Source organism: Ambystoma mexicanum, chromosome 1q, assembly GCF_040938575.1.
Source record: "Ambystoma mexicanum isolate Mex_15411 chromosome 1q, UKY_AmexF1_1, whole genome shotgun sequence".
Lineage (NCBI taxonomy): Eukaryota > Metazoa > Chordata > Amphibia > Caudata > Ambystomatidae > Ambystoma > Ambystoma mexicanum.
In genome coordinates this window covers 1,376,973,228-1,376,991,996 of record NC_090922.1, presented here as the reverse complement: position 1 = coordinate 1,376,991,996, position 18,769 = coordinate 1,376,973,228, and the positions used below count along the sequence as shown (strand labels likewise).

At 43.8% G+C, this 18,769-nt stretch overlaps 1 protein-coding gene across 2 annotated transcripts in view; it reads right to left on the bottom strand.

Annotated features, from left to right (window-relative positions):
• The window catches only part of TRABD2B (TraB domain containing 2B), a 1,121,778-nt gene that overhangs the window by 403,865 nt on the left and 699,144 nt on the right, over nucleotides 1-18,769 (bottom strand). The gene's annotated exons all lie outside the window — the stretch shown is intronic.

The window sequence follows — 18,769 nt, the reverse complement described above, 5'->3', positions numbered from 1 at the left end:
TAGGTAGGAAATGGCTAGGTGGGATGTCAGAGGGGTATAGGTGTGTAGTGACTAACATGTTGGTCACGCGTGGGTAGTGCAGCAGGTGAAAAGTTTTTAAATGTTTCAACACAGGACTTGTAGGTCGGGTTGCAGTACAAGTGGGCAGGCTGGGACATGGTTCAGAGATGGTAGGGGTAAACTAGGTGTAACAAATGGAGGTGCATAAGCATCTACAATGTGTAAGTAGAAATTACAGTGCGGCACGAGTAGACAGTGGCAGTATGACTGGCTAATATGCAGTGCAGGCTAGGTGCGGTGAAGCAGAGGTATACGGGCTATAGCAACGAATAGGTAGAGATTACAGTGCGACCTGTGCATAGTAGTACAGTACAGTTCAGTAATGTGCAGGGCACGCTCAGCGCAGTGTAGTGTGATACATAGATGCCAACGTGGGTACAGTTGTAGTACAGTTTTGGTGTATCGCAGGCCGTCTACAACACAAATTAGTAGTGGGGGCAGGCTGCAACACAATTCAGTAGTGGGGCAGGCTGCAACACAATTCAGTAGTGGGGGCAGGTTAGGTGCAGCAGAGGAAGGTAAGTACTTGCTGCGATAGTAAGTGATTGGGGATGTCAGTACGACACAAGCAGGCTGAATAAGGTAGGGTGCACACGCTTGTCAGGAGACTACTACTCGTGCATGGACGATAATAGCAAAATGCAATATTCATGTGCAACCAGATTAGAGGTCGGCATAGTTCGGAGATCACTGGTGGAGGGCAGAGTGGACTGCTTCCGTGAGAGTTCAGGAACAGCAGGGCGGTTTTAGCGTGCGGGGCTACTCACCAGCATATTGGTTTCTTACTAGGGTCATTGCTGTTAACGTTGACCGTTGCACACCGGGGCCAACAGGGGAGGAATAGGCCTTTTTCCTTGGCCTTCTTCCGTCGGACGGCTTCCGCCTACTGGCGTCGTTGATAGGCTGATATGTGTACTAGTTGCTTAGCAACTAGTTGCAGCCTCATTTCCGTGCCGCGTTGCGCCCGCCATTTTGGCATCAGGCCGGAAGTGCAGACAGAAATCGATCAGGGGGGATTGATGTGTGCACGGGCACATTTCGAGACGAAAATGCTGCGATTTCGGAGATGGGATAATGCAGCTGGCACAGGTGAGATTTTGGTGCCGAGTGCAGATTGGCCTCACCGTGTAGGAGATGGGTTTTTGCCGATGCTGGGTCCAGGCTGTGGTCCGGTGTCAGGGTCTGAGGTCTGGGAGTCGGAGCTTCTTTCCGCTTGTTGGTAGCTGGTCTGGTTATTGGGGGGGCGTTGGGTGGTGTCAATGGTGGTCTAGGTGGGCCTGGTTTGGTTGAGGGTATCAGTGTGTCTGGGCATCTGGGTGGCCTTTTGTGGTGGTTGCTGAAGGCAGGGAATCTCGTAAAGGCATGGTATCTATGCAGGTCTGCGCCATATTGCGTGGGGTGCTGGAGTGGAGACCTAATCGTTGGTTTCTATTTATGGTAGGTCTGGGGTGTGTAGTTATGACAGGAGTGTGGTGTGTAGATGGGATTTTGAATTGAGTGAAGAAGGTGGGTAGGAAATGGCTAGGTGGGATATCAGAGGGGTATAGGTGTGTAGTGACTAACATGTTGGTCACGCGTGGGTAGTGCAGCAGGTGAAAAGTTTTTAAAGGTTTCAACACAGGACTTGTAGGTCGGGTTGCAGTACAAGTGGGTGGGCTGGGACATGGTTCAGAGATGGTAGGGGTAAGCTAGGTGTAACAAATGGAGGTGCATAAGCATCTACAATATCTAAGTAGAAATTACATTGCGGCACGAGTAGACAGTATCAGTATGACTGGCTAATATGCAGTGCAGGCTAGGTGCGGTGAAGCAGAGGTATAGGGCTACAGCAATGAATAGGTAGAGATTACAGTGCGACCTGTGCATAGTAGTACAGTACAATTCAGTAATGTGCAGGGCACGCTCAGCTCAGTATAGTGTGATACATAGATACTAACGTGTGTACAGTCGTGGTACAGTTTTGGTGCATCGTAGGCCGGCTACAACACAAATTAGTAGTGGGGGCAGGCTGCAACACAATTCAGTAGTGGGGGCAGGTTAGGTGCATCAGAGGAAGGTAAGTACTTGCTTCGATAGTAAGTGATTGGGGATGTCAGTACGACACAAGCAGGCTGAATAAGGTAGAGTGCACACGCTTGTCAGGAGACTACTACTCGTGCATGGGCGATAATAGCAAAATGCAATATACATGTGCGACTAGATTAGAGGTCGGCATAGTTCGGAGACCACTGGCGGGGGGCAGAGTGGACTGCTTCCGCGAGAGTTCAGGAACAGAAGGCGGTTTTAGCGTGCGGGGCTACTCGCCAGCATATTGTTTTCTTACTAGGGTCATTGCTGTTAACGTTGACCGTTGCACACCGGGGCCAACAGGGGAGGAATAGGCCTTTTTCCTTGGCCTTCTTCCATCAGACGGCTTCCGCCTACCGGCTGATATGTGTACTAGTTGCTTAGCAACTAGTTGCAGCCTCATTTCCGTGCCGCGTTGCGCCCGCCATTTTGGCATCAGGCCGGAAGTGCAGACAGAAATCTATCAGGGCGGATTGATGTGTGCACAGGCACATTTCGAGACGAAAGTGCTGCGATTTCGGAGATGGGTTAATGCAGCTGGCACAGGTGAGATTTTGGTGCCCAGTGCAGATTGGCCTCACCGTGTAGGAGATGGGTTTTTGCTGATGCTGGGTCCAGGCTGTGGTTCGGTGTCAGGGTCTGAGATCTGGGTGCAGGATCAGGATGATTGGTAGGAGAAGGGGTCCAGCCCTCTCCGCTTCGAAGTGCAAAGTGGGCTGAGGGCAGGCTATATTCTTAGCAGAGGTGTGAAAGTGAGCGAATAGCAACCCAGACAGCAATAGTTCAACAATTTAGGATAAAGGAATATCTAATCAGGTTATATACAATTATATATACAGTAATTAATCACACCAATATGTAATAATAACTGGCTATATCAAAGTTACAGAAAGTAATCCTTGTGGAAAGAACACACAATACACATAATGTTATGTTATGATGTGTTATGTTATGTTCAATAAATTTATTAAAGTACAACATAAACCCGATGGAATCTAGGCTCTATTGGTCCACTATCCACCGGTAAGCTCACACTGATAGGAGGCGAGAATTGAAACACTCACTCACTCTAACAAATAAACAAGTCTTGAGTTTTTTTTCTAAAGGACAGGTGTTCAACCGTGGTCTTCAGAACAAGGGGGAGGTAGTTCCAAAGAACTGCATCCGGCACTGAAAAGGCCCGACCACCAATAGTACTTCTTGACTCCCGAGGAACATGAATAGCAAAAGATCTGGTGAGCGGAGATTACTGGATTGAACATATTTTGCAAACTTCTGCTGATACACTTCTCCAGAGACTTAGAAGGCCCTATGAACAATACATTTAATTCTAGCCTCCACTGCGAGCCAGTGAAGGTTACGTAACATCTGAGAAGTATGGGCAGATTTAGGCAGACTTCTGGCCAGGTGTGTAGCATAATTTAGCAGTACTCGGGATCTGATTCCCGTGAATTTAAGACATAATTTTCCTCCTTTTTTTAAATGACCAAAGTTACATCTAGCACTGACTTCTTAAACCATGGAGAACAACAAGGAAAAGTGTACACCCAAGTTCTTGACTATAGAAGCCGGGGTCAGCAAAGGGCCCGAAAATGGGCCAAAATTCTTTTGTCCATAGAGAGGATACAATAGAGGATTTTCACACAAGTATAATTTCTGTCTTCTCGAAATTAAGCTTGAGCCAATTGGCATTCATCTATTACCAAAGGCGGAGAGGCAATTGCTCAAGTGAAATGCCACCAGATCACAGTCACAATCAGTCCAGAGGATCAACTGCGTTTCATCTGCATATGCATAAAAGCTGCATCCATGGGCCTGAATAAGTTTTGCTAGCGGAAGGACATAATTGTTGAACAATAACGGAGGAATGGCTGAGCAATGCTGAACTCCACAGACCACAGGGGTAGGAGAAGCAGAGAAAGGAGTAAAAGAAAAGATTTGAGCTCTGCAAAACCAAACCAATCAAGGGTAGCATCCCAAAACCCAATCTCCTTAAGACATTGATACAGGCATTGACACAGTATGGCATGATCCATCATGTCAAATACTGCAGAGGGGTCCAACATGATGATCAGCCCTACACCGCCCTGGTCAAGAATCAGTAACAGGTCATCCATGACAAACATTAGTACTGACTTTGTTCCCATAGCAGGGCAGAAGCTGAATGAAAAACGTGTAGAATTGTGGAATGTTCTAGGAAATCATTTAGCTGAGGGGTTGCAATCGCCTCCAGGACTTTCATAGGAATATTCAGCAAGAAGATGGGCCAGATCTTGGCATGGACAGCAATGTCATGGGAGAGACCATGGTGCATTTCAACACAGGGGAGATAAAGCCTGAAAATATCAAAAAATGCAATGCTCCAGTAAGAATCGGTACAAGATCCTTGCCACACTTTATCATGTTTTAAGGGAACAGGATCTCTAGGAGAAGAAGATTTCATTTGAACCTGGTCCGCAGTAACTGGGGAAAAAGACAGAAATTAGGTCTTTTCCTAGCTAAATTGGGACCAGGAACAGTAGAAGAGACCATAAGGTTCAACGAAGAAGCAGACATGTTATCTTGAATCATGGCTATCTTGTCATTAAAAAACGCAGACAAGGAGTCACACAAGGTCTGTGACACAGAATATGACTGAGGTGGCAGCAGCGGGGGTAGAGAATTCAAGAACTACAGAGAAAAGTTAATTTGAATTGTTCCCTGCACCAAAAATATGATTTGATGATGATGATGCAATCACTATGTGTAATGTAGCAGAGGGAAGGGTAATACCTCACAAATAATGTCACCAGAAAGAATAAGTCTTATTGAAAAAGGTGTAAATAGATGGCATACCAGCCACTAGGGTGCCAAAAGTGAACCAGGGGGCTAGAGACCTATCAATAGTATCATCCTCAGTACTTGGAAGATCAACAGCATCAAACCAGGCTTTGGGTTGCTATTTTTACAAGTAGAACTAGGGTCAAAAGCAGAGAGTTATGCTGGTCCATTCGGCAGGCTGACATTGAGTCAGATTGAAATGGTACTCTGTGCAGTTATAAGACAGCGTTTGAGCGATGCAGTGTGGAGGTGTGACAATTCAACTTCCGTGGCACCAGTGATCCAGGGATGAATATCAGTTTCTAAACCATGAATCAACCCACACCTCTAGTACATCAGAAGGTATCCAGACAGATTGGAATACAAGTTAATTATAAGACCTGCTTGTCCAAATTTGGTAACATGGACCGAATGGCAGGTTTATCTCCACAAGGTCATGGATCATTTGTTAGTTGCAACACAGTGAATACAATTATTACCCAATGACAAAAGGGACTGTCCAGTCAAGGTTGTATACAAATATCTACAATAGACAGTTCTAGCACACTACAATTACAACCCCCAATGTAAAGGAACACAGAGGACAGACAGTGTCACGAAGGAATGGGACGCACTCCGAATACTGACAGGAGGGTAGTTGGTAAAGTAATCAGTCTTATAGTTCAAGATTATTTGGTTTCAACACCAAAGGGGCAAAGGGTCTTACCGGTCTCGAGGGGCCTTCGCAGAAGGACCAGGGGGGCAGAACCACATTGTATCTGGTGCTGAAGAAGTTCTTGGTACAGCCCGTGAGGCAGAGTTAGTGGTGGGAGACAACTGCAGGTACCAGGCGGCAGGAAGTTCGGCAAGCAAGGCTGGATGGTCGTCTGCAGGCTGTCCGGCACGGTGGCTCAGAGCCAAGAATTATTGTCTCTGTGCTGGTTGGCAGATCTGGAATGCTGATCGAGGTGTCTCGGAAAGTTCTTGTGACTGCGGCGTGACAACAGTCAGCGGTGCAGCCGGTTGCAGTTTGAGGACTCGACTGTCTCCAAATTGTCCTTAAAAAGTTGGAAGCTGGATGATACTTGTGTGGCACACCGCCTGGCTTCTTCAACAGGGCTTGTGTCCTTGTCCAGGTAGACAGCCCAAAGCTCAGGAGAGTGTTGGCAGGCAATAGCTTTGTCCTTTGTCCAGAGACTCTCCGGCATGTCCTACCTAGTAAGCTTGCTGTCAGAACCTAGCAGGGCATGCTCTGTGCTGGCTGGGTACCGGTTCTGGAGCTGCTGGACAGGCCCTCTGAGTATGGTATCTCCCTCTGTTCCCTGGGAGAATTTTAAGGGAGGGATCTTGCTTCCCTCTTGGAACTCCTGGCCTTCCTTCACTGGCAGAAGATGTAAGGTAGACTGTACCTACTGCTCGGGTCCAAATGAGACCTTCTTCTTACTCCTTGTGAAATCTTCAGATGATCTTTTCAGTGAGGGGCTCATCACTCTTTTAAAGCCAAATGTGCCCCAGTGATTGATGCAGGCTAAGCCCACCTTAATGACAATCCTGGGTCCTCAAAAACAATATTCAGTGATGCTTCAAGTCAGAATCATAGTGCTTGGCAATAGACAGGAGAAGGGTGACAACATATACTTCTAAGTCCCACCCATCTTCCTGTCTGCTGTACATCAACGTGTCTCCCTAATTAACTGAGCCCGATGCAGCGCTTGGTCACAACATGGGCCTCCTTTGACGTATGGGGTTGCAGGTAGACTACGTCTCCTACAAGTCACATACTTCCCTGCTCTGAAAAGAGTGGTTCCAGGCAGGACATTCACTGCCCGTTCATACCAAGGAGGGGTGTTAGTGCCAGGTTGACACATTGCATTACAAGTGGTGTTGGTCTCTGGGCTCCATTGTCACTTCCTGCACCCAGGCTTTCCCTGAGGCCTGCTAATTATGACTATACACATATTAGTACTAACATTGATTATACACATATTACTAGGCCACTGGCCACAACCACCACAAATGAATGAAACCATATAACAAGTAGATACATCCCACCCTCAAAAACAAGACTCGCCCAGAACTCCCAACGATCCAAGTGATGTCTGTGGACAGTAAAATTGACCACAGACTCGACTGCACCTCCACAGATTGTTTTCACCTTCAGAAACAACTCAAAATACACTCCCCCACCCTTTCCAGGCCCTCTTTCAGCCACAAAATAACCCCAAATGTATTTTGACAGACTTTCTACTCACTGCGCTGTACGCGAACAAAGGCGGTGGTCCACAGATCCAATATGGTGACCGTTTCAAAAATGATGACGCACCTCAAGTTCATGAACATCCAATCAGTGTGCGTCGGAATCAGAAAATGAGTCTGCGGACCGGACCCACATATCTTTTATTTACCTACTTTTTGGCAATTTTTCAAAAAACTACCCAATGGATTTACCTCAAATTTACAAGAATTCGCTTTTGGAACCAATCCACTGCTCCTCGTGCAAGTTTGGTGAAAATCCATACAGCAGTTTTGGCTGCAACCGCAAGCAACATTTATTTCCCATTATGTCTAGGAGGATTTCACAAGTTTAGGGACCCCCCTTATAACTTTGCTCGCCCTGGATGAAACCACACCAACCTTCACAGAATCATTCCGAGGTGGCCATATACTTTTTTTGCAAGGTTTGGTGAGGATTCGTCAAATGGCGCAAAAGTTATAAGCTGCCCTACACTGCCGCTACCACAGGCTGTGTAATATATATATAGAGAGAGAGAAAGAGAGAGAGAGAGAGAGAGAGAGATAGGAGAGGGGGAGAGAAAGAGAGCAGTAAATCAAACAGGGACTTTGCATTGAGAATTGGGCCTGAACTGGTGTGTGGGATGACAATGATAGAAGAACAAGTGTCTATGTAAGTTGTGTGCATTTATGCATATGACTGTGCACAAACAGAGTTATGTTTTGCTCAAACTGTGCACAATACGCCTTTTAATTCATGAAATATATTTTACAGAAAAGTATTCTTTTTTTAGACATGTGCACATAGGATCTTTCTATCTGCCATAAATATGTTTTTACCCCAAACCATATGGAATGGAGGGCATGGACAGGCTGTGCTCTCTAGAATAGTCAGTCATCCATTTAAGTTTAAGGCATTTGAAGTTTATTCACTAATGAAGTTGTGCATAAGTGACAATTTTGTGTAACATTTCATATGATTCTCGTGCCATTCCATTCCGCATGCATCCAACTTGATGGTATACTGTCCAAATCATCAATTCTTAAGGCGTTTCAAGTTCATTAACTTACATTAACTGATGAAGTTGTGTGATGAACTTGTGTAAGTGATAAGTGACAGTACAGTAACACTTCTAATTAAGTTCATTGTATGCCCTAAAGATATGGGGCTGCTGTCATTCCATCCCACATTTCTCCAACTTTGCTGGTATACTGTCTGACTTCCCAATACCCCAAAGAGGTGCAGGGGGCAGCAAACGAAGCATGCCCTTAGTAGAGTATCCCTTGGGGTGTTTTGTGCCAAAGGCACCAGGGGTGCAGAGCCCCCGCGGTTGGGCGCCAATGTTTCCAGGGGGGCTGCACCCTTAGTTACTCAATAAGGATATACAGTTAATGCAGGCAGACTCGTATTCACTAATCTTTCTATCTATCTCGCTATTTCTGTATCTATTCATCACTCAAAGCATACCTCAAATTTCACAGTCATTTGCTTTACTGCGCACACTTTAAAGAGACACTTGTTCACAAATGAACTTGTGCACAATGGTCTCCTAAATGTGCATGCCAAGGAAGCACACAACCAGGACCCTTTTGTAACCCTACCTTGAGCAAATACACCCATCAGGATTGAAAGAAGCTGTTCATGCACACTTTAAGGTGCATCCCAAATACATGTTGTTTGAAATTTGGAGAAAACGAATATGTTCTACTGTCCCATGTGGGACAGGCTCAGGAGATTGTACAATGCATAGGAGGACCACATGCAATGCTTCCCTGCTGTGGTGGGGAACCACTGCTGTCCTGCTGTTCATCCTTCACCCAGGTATTGAACATTGCTATGACAGTGTCAATACTCAAAGACAGTTGCAAAAGTTAGATACTGCACAAACTTATAACATAACATTTCTCATTGATATGCAACGGCCTGACTATTATCGTTATCACAAAACCCAAAGCAAGGCCGCCTTTGAGACTAAGAAAACTTCATTGTTTCTGAAAAATCAGTGCCCTAAAGGAAATGCATCATGTGGCTCTATTTTTAGATGTCCAATAATTGAAAAGTATGTCCAAAGTCCTGATCTCTTGAACGAGAATCATGTTCCCTGTGCTCTTGTAAAATCATGTTCCTCTTTTAGCCACGTTTTTAACGTCATGAAAAGCTTTGTACAATGTCAGCTAAATCTGAACCACTTTTAAATTGGAGAGAATAACAAAGACCGGCATCCAGAACTGCTTGAGACAAATCCTAAGTGATGTAGGATGGCGGATTGACTTACCCTTAACATACTTACATGCCACGCCACATGGTTCATATCCTCTTGAAGTATAAACTGAGGATTTTCTAAAGACTTTGGTTGTGATGAGAGGAATTAGGAACAAAGACTTCATAAACACTTATAATTGACGCACATTCTTTGCAAGGCTGTTCAATCAGTGAAAGGGCCAAGCACGCATACAAACGCAACCAAAAGAAAACACAAGTAATCCCACCCTTTCCCTGGGTAAATGAGATGCAGGTGGAGGCTCAGAATGACAACGCAGAAGAGGGGTGACAGGAAGATGAGTCACGCGCGCTGGCACCGCTGTGTTTCATGGACACAAATGATGTAATGCCTCATAGCGAATAGCAATGAGCACATGGGGAACAAGTATTTGCAAAGCCAACAGCCACGACTTTTCTAGTACAGGCAGACCTAACCTCGAAACAACACAACCTATAAATATTACAGTTTTCAAACAACAATACCAACATATGATATTGCTCTTAACTGTTATTTTATCTTTGCAAAGAAATAACTAATAACATCTTACTACTAGCCTTGCGTATTCTATACAGAAATGTTTTTAAAAACATTAATAATGGTTATAACAGTCATTGATGAATGCTTGGACATTCAATTGCTTAGAAATCAAATGTCAACACAATTTCTGTAAGCCAAAACTCCAATTGAATGCAGTACAGTTCATTGAGACAACACATTTATTTAGTTGCATTGTGACTTTATCCATAGAAAGTGATGGATCAAAACAACAATAATGCCTGGATTACATTGCTGGTAAACTGACACAGAGGGCCCTGATATCATGGTTACAACGAGTTTGTCACCCCTGTTCTCTCGAAGATTTCTGTCCATGGTACTTTTGTCCATTATCTGTCAATGAATGACGTCAATGCTCTCTATCCATGTAACAATGCTAAGCAAGAACAGGTAACCTTCGGTTGTGAATGGTATCATGCATAATCAAAGTGGACCATGTATATGCATGGACTTCATTGTCTGTCCAGGATATTTCTGTCCATGGTCTTCACGTGAATCACAGTAGTTATGTCCATAGTCTTTGTCCCTGTAACCGGGGAATACAAGGACCAGCAATAAGAGATGATTTTCTTTTTTTTTTACGAGTTATACGGCGGTTCAAACAACAGCTTTTAACACACTTAAATCCCAATCCTGCCCATACCGCCATTGAACCCATAAATAATCTAATACAAGTTAAAAACCTCTAAAATACCCAGGACCTTCCTCCTAAAGATAGTAAATAAATGATGCTAGACTCATTGTTCCCTCCCTTTATCAGGACCCATACAGCTTCCTCATGAATAACAGAAGGCAACCCGGCTGCAATGTCAGCCTTTCACCTGAAGTCACTCAAGGATTTGCAGCTGGTTAACAGGTGTTTGACTGTCTCTAATTGGTTATCGCCAGACAGTCAGCAGAATCAAAGAGACCTGGGAGTGTTGGTCCAGGCATCCGTAATTTCTAGGGTCTTTACTGAATTAGTTTTAAGCTTGAGGTAATCCCAGACCAGGGAATTACCCCCAAACTGTCCGATGTAATTGGGGCAATGCTCCAGAGTAAGTACTCAATGAACAGCCCACTATTTGCTTTAGAGGCGAGATCCACTATAACCTGCCCGCGATAACCTGTATAAACAGTGCCTCACACAGTAGCTTTAAAGCGTGGAAAGGACCAGCACAATAGAACACCCAGGAACAAAGCCACCCATCTGGTAGCAGCAGCAGCAATATAAGATAGAACACTATACTGCATAAACACTGCCTTGACCCGAACAGCCTCAACGATAAGAAAATTGAGGGTGCGAGCCTCAGAATTGGAATGTTTCCAGTAGACAGGCAAGTCGCCTGGCACTTAGCCAAGCAGGAGTCGATACCTAATTCAAGTATAACTGCTTCTAGCGGAGTCAGTTTCAGGAGGCAAAATAATCTCTTAAGCAATGAAGTTTAGTTTGGCCACCCCAGTAAGGTTACCAAGGAACCAACATGCGGCCTGTACATAATAAGGGAGGACCTTGGCCAGATAAAGTTGCACCAAAATTTCAACAGAGTATCCCCCCAGTACGGGCTAGTTTCCCAAGGCTTCCAACTACCTGTGAACACTTTAACTTAACTTAGTCCAAGTGGCGAATGCCACTTAGTCTTTCATCAAAGAATATTCTGAGGTATATATTCCTTGACTACCTTGAGGCGATTTCCATCTAGGTGCCAAGGAATAATGGTCTTTTTGCCATCCAAAAGGAAGGAATACCATTACATTTGTTTTATTGATGTTAATAACGTAGGGAGTGGATAACCGTAAACTTCTCTAGCAGATCGAGAGATGCCTGTAAACTGGACGGAGTTAGGTCCAGCAGGACAATATCCTCCACAAAACCCATCAATTGTAAGGGGAAACTCCCCAGTTTTGGGGAAATTGATGTAGGATTATCCAACGTCAATCCCATGTCCACAAGGTATAAATTGAACAGGAGAGGCACCAGAGAACACCCCCTTTTTCAACCCATGATCCAAGGGAATTCAGTAAGATGCCCTGCTCGATAGGTCCATCCAAACTTTAACCCTAGTGTTTGTATGAAGAGACATAATCATAGAGAGTAATCCTGCCGGAATGCTCCAATCAGACAGCTTCTGCCATAGCTTGTTCCTATTGATGGAGTCAAGGATGCGCTGTAATCAATGAACACTGCATAATGGGGACGTGGTCTAATGAGCCATGCAAGACAATTAGTCGTGGTGCTCAGACCCCTCTGGAAATCAGACTGATTTAACGGAATAAGCTCAGAAGCTTCTGCCCATGTCCATAGTCCGCTCAACAGGTGACGAGCAAAGATTTTAGATGAATCATCCAGCATGGCTAAGAGGCAATAATTGCCAGGATTAAGGCGAATGACCCTCTTCCAAATGGGGACGATGTTCAATGTTATACATGGTCGGCCTTCTTTATGTTCAATGTAATTTGACAATGGTTTGTCCACAATCTGTGGATTCTACTCAGTTGTACATGAGAGTAAAAAGCAAACAGGAAATCAGTTATCTCCATGATCACTAAGCAATCAGCTAGTTCTGGATGTGATCGGACACCCCCATTAAAAAACAGCTCTTCCAACAATGATTCAATGATATGCGCCTGGAAGGATTTGATCCACTTCTCTCGGCTTCAATAAAATCATTATACTTTTCCATCAACAGCAGCTTGTCCTTCTAGAAATACATAACAAATTAGACCCAAACAGATTGGCTCCAAATCCTTAATTGTGCTAAATCAAATGCTACTTCCATCTACAGGCAGGCTGGATCGTAGTGCAGGCCCTTGTGGTCTCACATATTGATGTAGGATACGTCCTCCTGATGGGGCTCCCAGCCGCTCACTTTCTCCCATAAATGCAGTCCACCAAAGTACAACACACCTTACTACAGGTGCGTGGAATAATTACTGAATGACCCCCATCCTACAAAAACTAAATTGGCTCCCCCTCCATGCCAGGATACTGAAAAGTGCATGTATCATCGACAAAGCAGTGAAGAATAGCACACCAATGTACCTGGAGGCTATGCTCCACATATCTGGTGGGACACGCTCCAAACGCAGCAAATCGGACACCAGGCTGGAATCACAACTCGTCCAAAAAGAGAGGACACACAATCAATCCCTCTCTTGTCACACACCCACTCTCTGGAACATATGCCTCTATAGGCTCAGAAAGCCCTCGCAATTCTGCAATGTCGTGTCTCAAAATGTGTCTTTTACAACAACACGTGACCACGGACGAATCCCAATGGCCGCGCAGATTCACAGACCATGACCTACACTATGCACTACTGTTAAAAAATATCAACCCGAACGCTGGCCACCCAAACGCTGCTGTAGAGAACTCTGCTGCTTTCGAGCTAGGTCTGATCTTTAAACAATAAAATGCAATAAATGGACAGGGAACTTTGATTGTACTCATCTGTTTATTGTATTGTGTTTGTGAGGAAAATGTGTATTCTGTTCACAATGAAATACAATTATACTGGTTTTCAGCTTTCATTGGAAGACATTCATTCTGCAATTTCAAATCTGAGAGGTAACAAGACACCTGGTGCTGATGGGCTCCCGGCTGAGTTTTATCGGATCTTACCTGAAAGTGCACTTCAACTTCTAGGTGATGTGTATGCTGCATCATTTAAGAATGGGATACTGCCAGTCTCCATGAGGCATGCTTTTGTGACAGTCTTATTAAAGAAGGATAAGTCGCCAGTGTGGTGTGCGAGTTATAGACCGATTACCCTAATTAATACTGACTTTAAACTGTTGGTGAAAATACTGCAAACAGGTTGGAGACAGTTGTGCTGTCGCTAGTGCACGAGAATCAGGTTGGTTTGGTCACTGGAAGATCTGTGTTGGACAACATGAGGAAATTGCTTTTGACCATTGATGAAGCAAGTACGCTGGGGGCTCCTGTGACAGTAATCTCCCTTGATGCAGAGAAGGCTTTCAATATAATTGAGTAGCATTATCTATTTTAAAGCCGGAAGGTAATGGGATTTTGACCAACTATCCTGCATTGAGTGGGGCTATTATATGCAAGCCCCATTGCCAGTGTGCTTACTAATGGCCTTTTTTCTGAGTCATTTCAACTGAAGAGGCGGACGAGACAAGGATGTCTGCTTTCCCCTTTGCTGATTATTCTAGTGATGGGGCCGTCGGCTTTAATCCTGAGAGCTAACGGAAATGTTCATGATCATGGGAGAGGGGAGTGTTCTGGCAAGATCTGGCTCTATGAAGATGAGCTACTGGTGGTTTGTGTGTGACCCTGAATCAAGCATTGCTTACCTGATGGATGACTTCCGGTGCTTCTCTGAAGTCTCCGGAGACAAGGTCAACTGGAGAAAATCTGAAGTACTACCTATCACTGGATCATGCATGTGATATATGTTTGACCACCTGGAGTTTGCATGGTGTTCAGAGAGGATGATGTACTTAGCAGTTTGGATTGCCGCAGAGGTGAAGCTGTTGCCGAAGATCAATTTTGATTGCATGTTGACTAAACTTAAGACTGACATAGAATGATGGTCGCTTCTGAAACTTTCACTGTGGTGCAAGGTCAATTGCATCAAAATGAACATGGCACCAGGAGTCAAGTATGTCCTCTGCATGCTTCTGCTGAAGACGCCAAAATGTGTCTTCAAATAACTTGATACACTTACAGAATTTCTTGTGGGATGGCAAACTGCAGAGGCTAGCCCTGTGGAAGATGCAGCTCCCATTAAAACAGGGCTGAATGAACTTTCCTAATTTCTTTGAATACCATATCGTGTTCACTGTGAGGCATTCATGCCGCATGGTGACGGCTGCTCCAGAGATGTGGGTTGAATTTGAATCCAGCCTTGTGTCTCAGCTGATTTGTTATCAATGACCATGAAGGGCTGGTCATTTAGTCCTCTGTTTTCCTGGTGTGGCATATCACAACGTTTGAGTAGTGTCCTGTTCCTATTCCCTGAGGCATCTATCTGGCTGAATCTGGCATTGAGTGTGCAAGGGAAGACCTTATTTTGGCCATCCTGGTACCTGGGTGGGATTCACATCAAAGACATTTTTTGAGAATGGAATCTGTATTCCCTTCACGCGTCTGTGCAGAGAGTTCGATTTGAGAGACTGCAGTTATGCCAAATACAGACAGCTGAGCGGAATCGTTTTGCTCTTGCTTCAACGATAACCAAGAGTTCTGCTTGCTCAGTGATGCAAATTTGTGATTGGACTGCCCAACCGGCCACCACCATGTACAATAAAATATCATATCATATCATACTGTGGAGCTGCATGCTTGCGAAAAGGATGATCCTATGTGTGTGGAAATCCTCCAATATCGTTAATATTGATGATTGGGCAGAGGAACTGTTGACCTTGTCCACGTATGAGAGGGCCATTTTTCAAGCGCTGGGGGGAAATGGATACATTTAATGATACATGGGATTGTTCCTGGAAATGTATGGCTAATGTGCTTACGGGATGTGTTCTTTGTACTGTTTTCATCAATGTGATATTACTGCTGATATTGTAATATAACCTGCTGTATAGATTATACGCATGCTTGCATGGTGTGTTTTTCTTTTAAGGAATTTTCTTTTCTTTTTTTATTTTTATTTTTTTCTTTTTTTTAGTCATCTTGCTATCAAGGACATCCCACTTGCTGTAACCTGATTGCTCCATTGTTTGTTTACAGTGTTTTTGCTGGATATTTTATTATTGCTTTACTTTTGATACTTTTTTACCTTTGTGTACCTAAAATAAAGATGCAATAGTGTATACTGGTTTGCAGCATCCACTCAAAGGAAGCCCACGTCTGAAACCCCACCTTTCTATAATTTCCCTTCAACCCAACGACTCCCCATCCCCTCCCTCTCAAAGACATCTAGGTAGTCTAAATAATTGTATTAATAGAATCAATTGAAATTTGTAAATGGGGCATACATCGTATGCAGTTCAGGGCAGACTGGGGATCTTTACTGTCAGGAAAGAGAAATGCATGTTTTACTCCCCAGGGCTTAACTTAGTTTCATACCCATGATCTTGTTCAAAATCACAGCAGGGTCTGGTTCTATTGCAAAATGAATACATACATTCCTAAAAATAGTTCACAGGGCTCATGTAAATGTTTATACTATACAACTGTTAGGGTCATTTTAGGATCCCTTCACAATATTATTAATGTATATCATCCAAAAATTGTTAGGGTCGTTTGAAGGCGTTGGCCTGCCCTAAATTTCCACATGTTATTTATTCGACATGAAACCTTCATATTTTCGAACATATGTGTTGACCATGTCTGTGCATGATGTCTGCTTTCTCCGTGGTACCTTGTCTGAAAGAAGTATTGCTGTGTCGTTGACAGAAACATATATGTGAGTTTGCTTAGCTGTTTCTGCCACCAGTAGTCCATGAACTGTGCTCATATTTATATTTAGGTATATACATGGTCCTAATTTTAACTCCCAAACATTAACAGTCCACAAGCAAAATGAACAAGAAATAAACAAACACGTCAGAACATCTAAAAGTTCATGTCCGCACATGGTCATTTTTATTTATTCAATCTGTTCAGGATGATGCACAACCATATATTTCCCCACAACTATGGACACCCTTAGGCCGTGTTTATCCATGTTGTTTCCCTGAGCCATTTACTATTCATGGTTCTCACTGGTTGTCCATGGAACAAACATAGTAAATTACAGTTTGTCCATGACATTAAAAAAATGGTAATGCTCACTAATTATACTTGCCTGAACAAGAGAAACATCTGTAACATAGGTTGTGTGAATAAGAGAGGGTGTGACTTAGGAGGTAGCACAGCAGTAACATTAGATAACTGAACACCAATAGGCTAATTGTAAGTGCTGTGTGAACCACACATCAAGGACAAGAACACTATAGATGCACATTGCTCTTTCTGTGGGATAATGATACGCTTGTGGCCAGGGAGGACAAAGCACATGAACATTCTTTTTTCCACTCTGTCCAGAAAAGAAGCAGCAATGGCGGCCTCCATGTATGTATATGCCGGGCTACATCACCAGGACAACCTTCAGAAGGCAGGCAGAACCCAATGGGGGTTCTATCCTCTCTGCCCACATCGAATTAAATGAGGCCGGAGATCCTTGTGGTTTTCGTGTATGGAGCAGGGATACACAAGGGACACATTTTCTGCTATGCCGCCTCGCTCCATCTGGTAAATTGATTGCAAAAATGCATGGATCATAAAAACGAGTCAGAAAGTTCATTGCTGTCTATTTGTTATGGTCCATATTATTCTGTGTCATATTAAAAAGAATGTCTTTGTTCCAAAACCATAACATCAATCCATAAAGATTACAAGAACCTTTGTGTCAAGGAAAAGTGAAGTACTCAACCAACCCAGATTTACCTTCCACCAGATTATCTTAATCTTGCCAGAAATATATTCAATTATTTTTTACACACTCCATCAACTTGCAGCACCTGCCACCTAACCACATGTGTGACTCGACTACTTCACCAGAAAAATGCCAAATTACAACCAGCAGACTGCCAGAAGACACACCACACCCTTCTACTGGCACCACAAGCAGGAAGGTCAGACAACCTAACTCTCTTTAAGGGGATCTACCCTGAGTGAAACTCATTACACAATCCACTCCTCTGACATGATTCCCACTGGTGTCCCCTGCAGCTACTTCAAATAGCAAGTCGCACGGGGCACCTTACATATTACCAAACACATTTCTTAAAAGTAAAGCTGTACCCGGCACACCTAGACCGATGACAATTAATGCCCCTTAACCGGCAAATACTGAAAGGAGTTGTGAGACGATTGGACCAGACCCAATCTCCCTATGGGTATCAATCCTGGGGAAACCCTTTACTGACAGATCCAAATCTACAAAACTACTAGCCGGTACCCCTTCCACAAATCGCCACCAGCACCATGTGGTCATGCATATTTAAGGGAATGCACTTCACAAAGGATTCTATTCAACACTACAGCTAAGTCAATGCCTAGTCTGGGATACTGAATGGAAACCCTTATTGATATATCTTTATGTCCAGTTCATGAGTTCTGGATGACTACCCCTATATAACACTCCTCTCTTAGAATCCCCCTGACCCCACTGAGCCAAGAAGTAGTTCTGTTTTGCAAGTTTAAAAGGTTTATTTGAGTAGCAAAAATACTTTTATGATTTCAAGGGAAAAGCAATGAGGAATAAAATGCAGTACAGAAATACTTGATATGATTTTAGCAAAAGATAAGATAATCACTTTTTCTCTGACAATTCACCCCCTCCCCTATGTAATGTAAGAAATGGAAGGAGATGGAAAGAGGAGCACACAGTTCTCAGGAATGCAATCAAAGACAATACCAAATTCAGTTCCCCCCAGCAAGCTTAGAGAAAACCGGTATGAGTTTTAAAACACAGGCCCAAGTGCTTTGAATGTGGTGGCAATGAAGTGAGAAATATGCTGAAAATGCTTTTAATTCCCTTTAGGAGGTTCAGGGTGAGTGAGAGATACTTGGGATGAGTTCAGGCTCACTTTAGCAATGATTCAGAGATGGTGATTAAGAGGCAAACGAATTTCTAGCAAGGAAAGAAATGACTGCTGATGGTTACACGTGGCTGGATTTTTAACCAAATCGCAAATCGCGGTAAAATCCGCGAGTGCGTGAATCGTGATTATGGCAAAAGTATATAGCAAGTCGGTTCTAGGTTCGTTGGAAAGCTGAGATTCTAAGCTTTCAGAGGAAATTTTGTTCCTATCCCAAACGGTTCCAGAGATACGGACGATTAAATAAA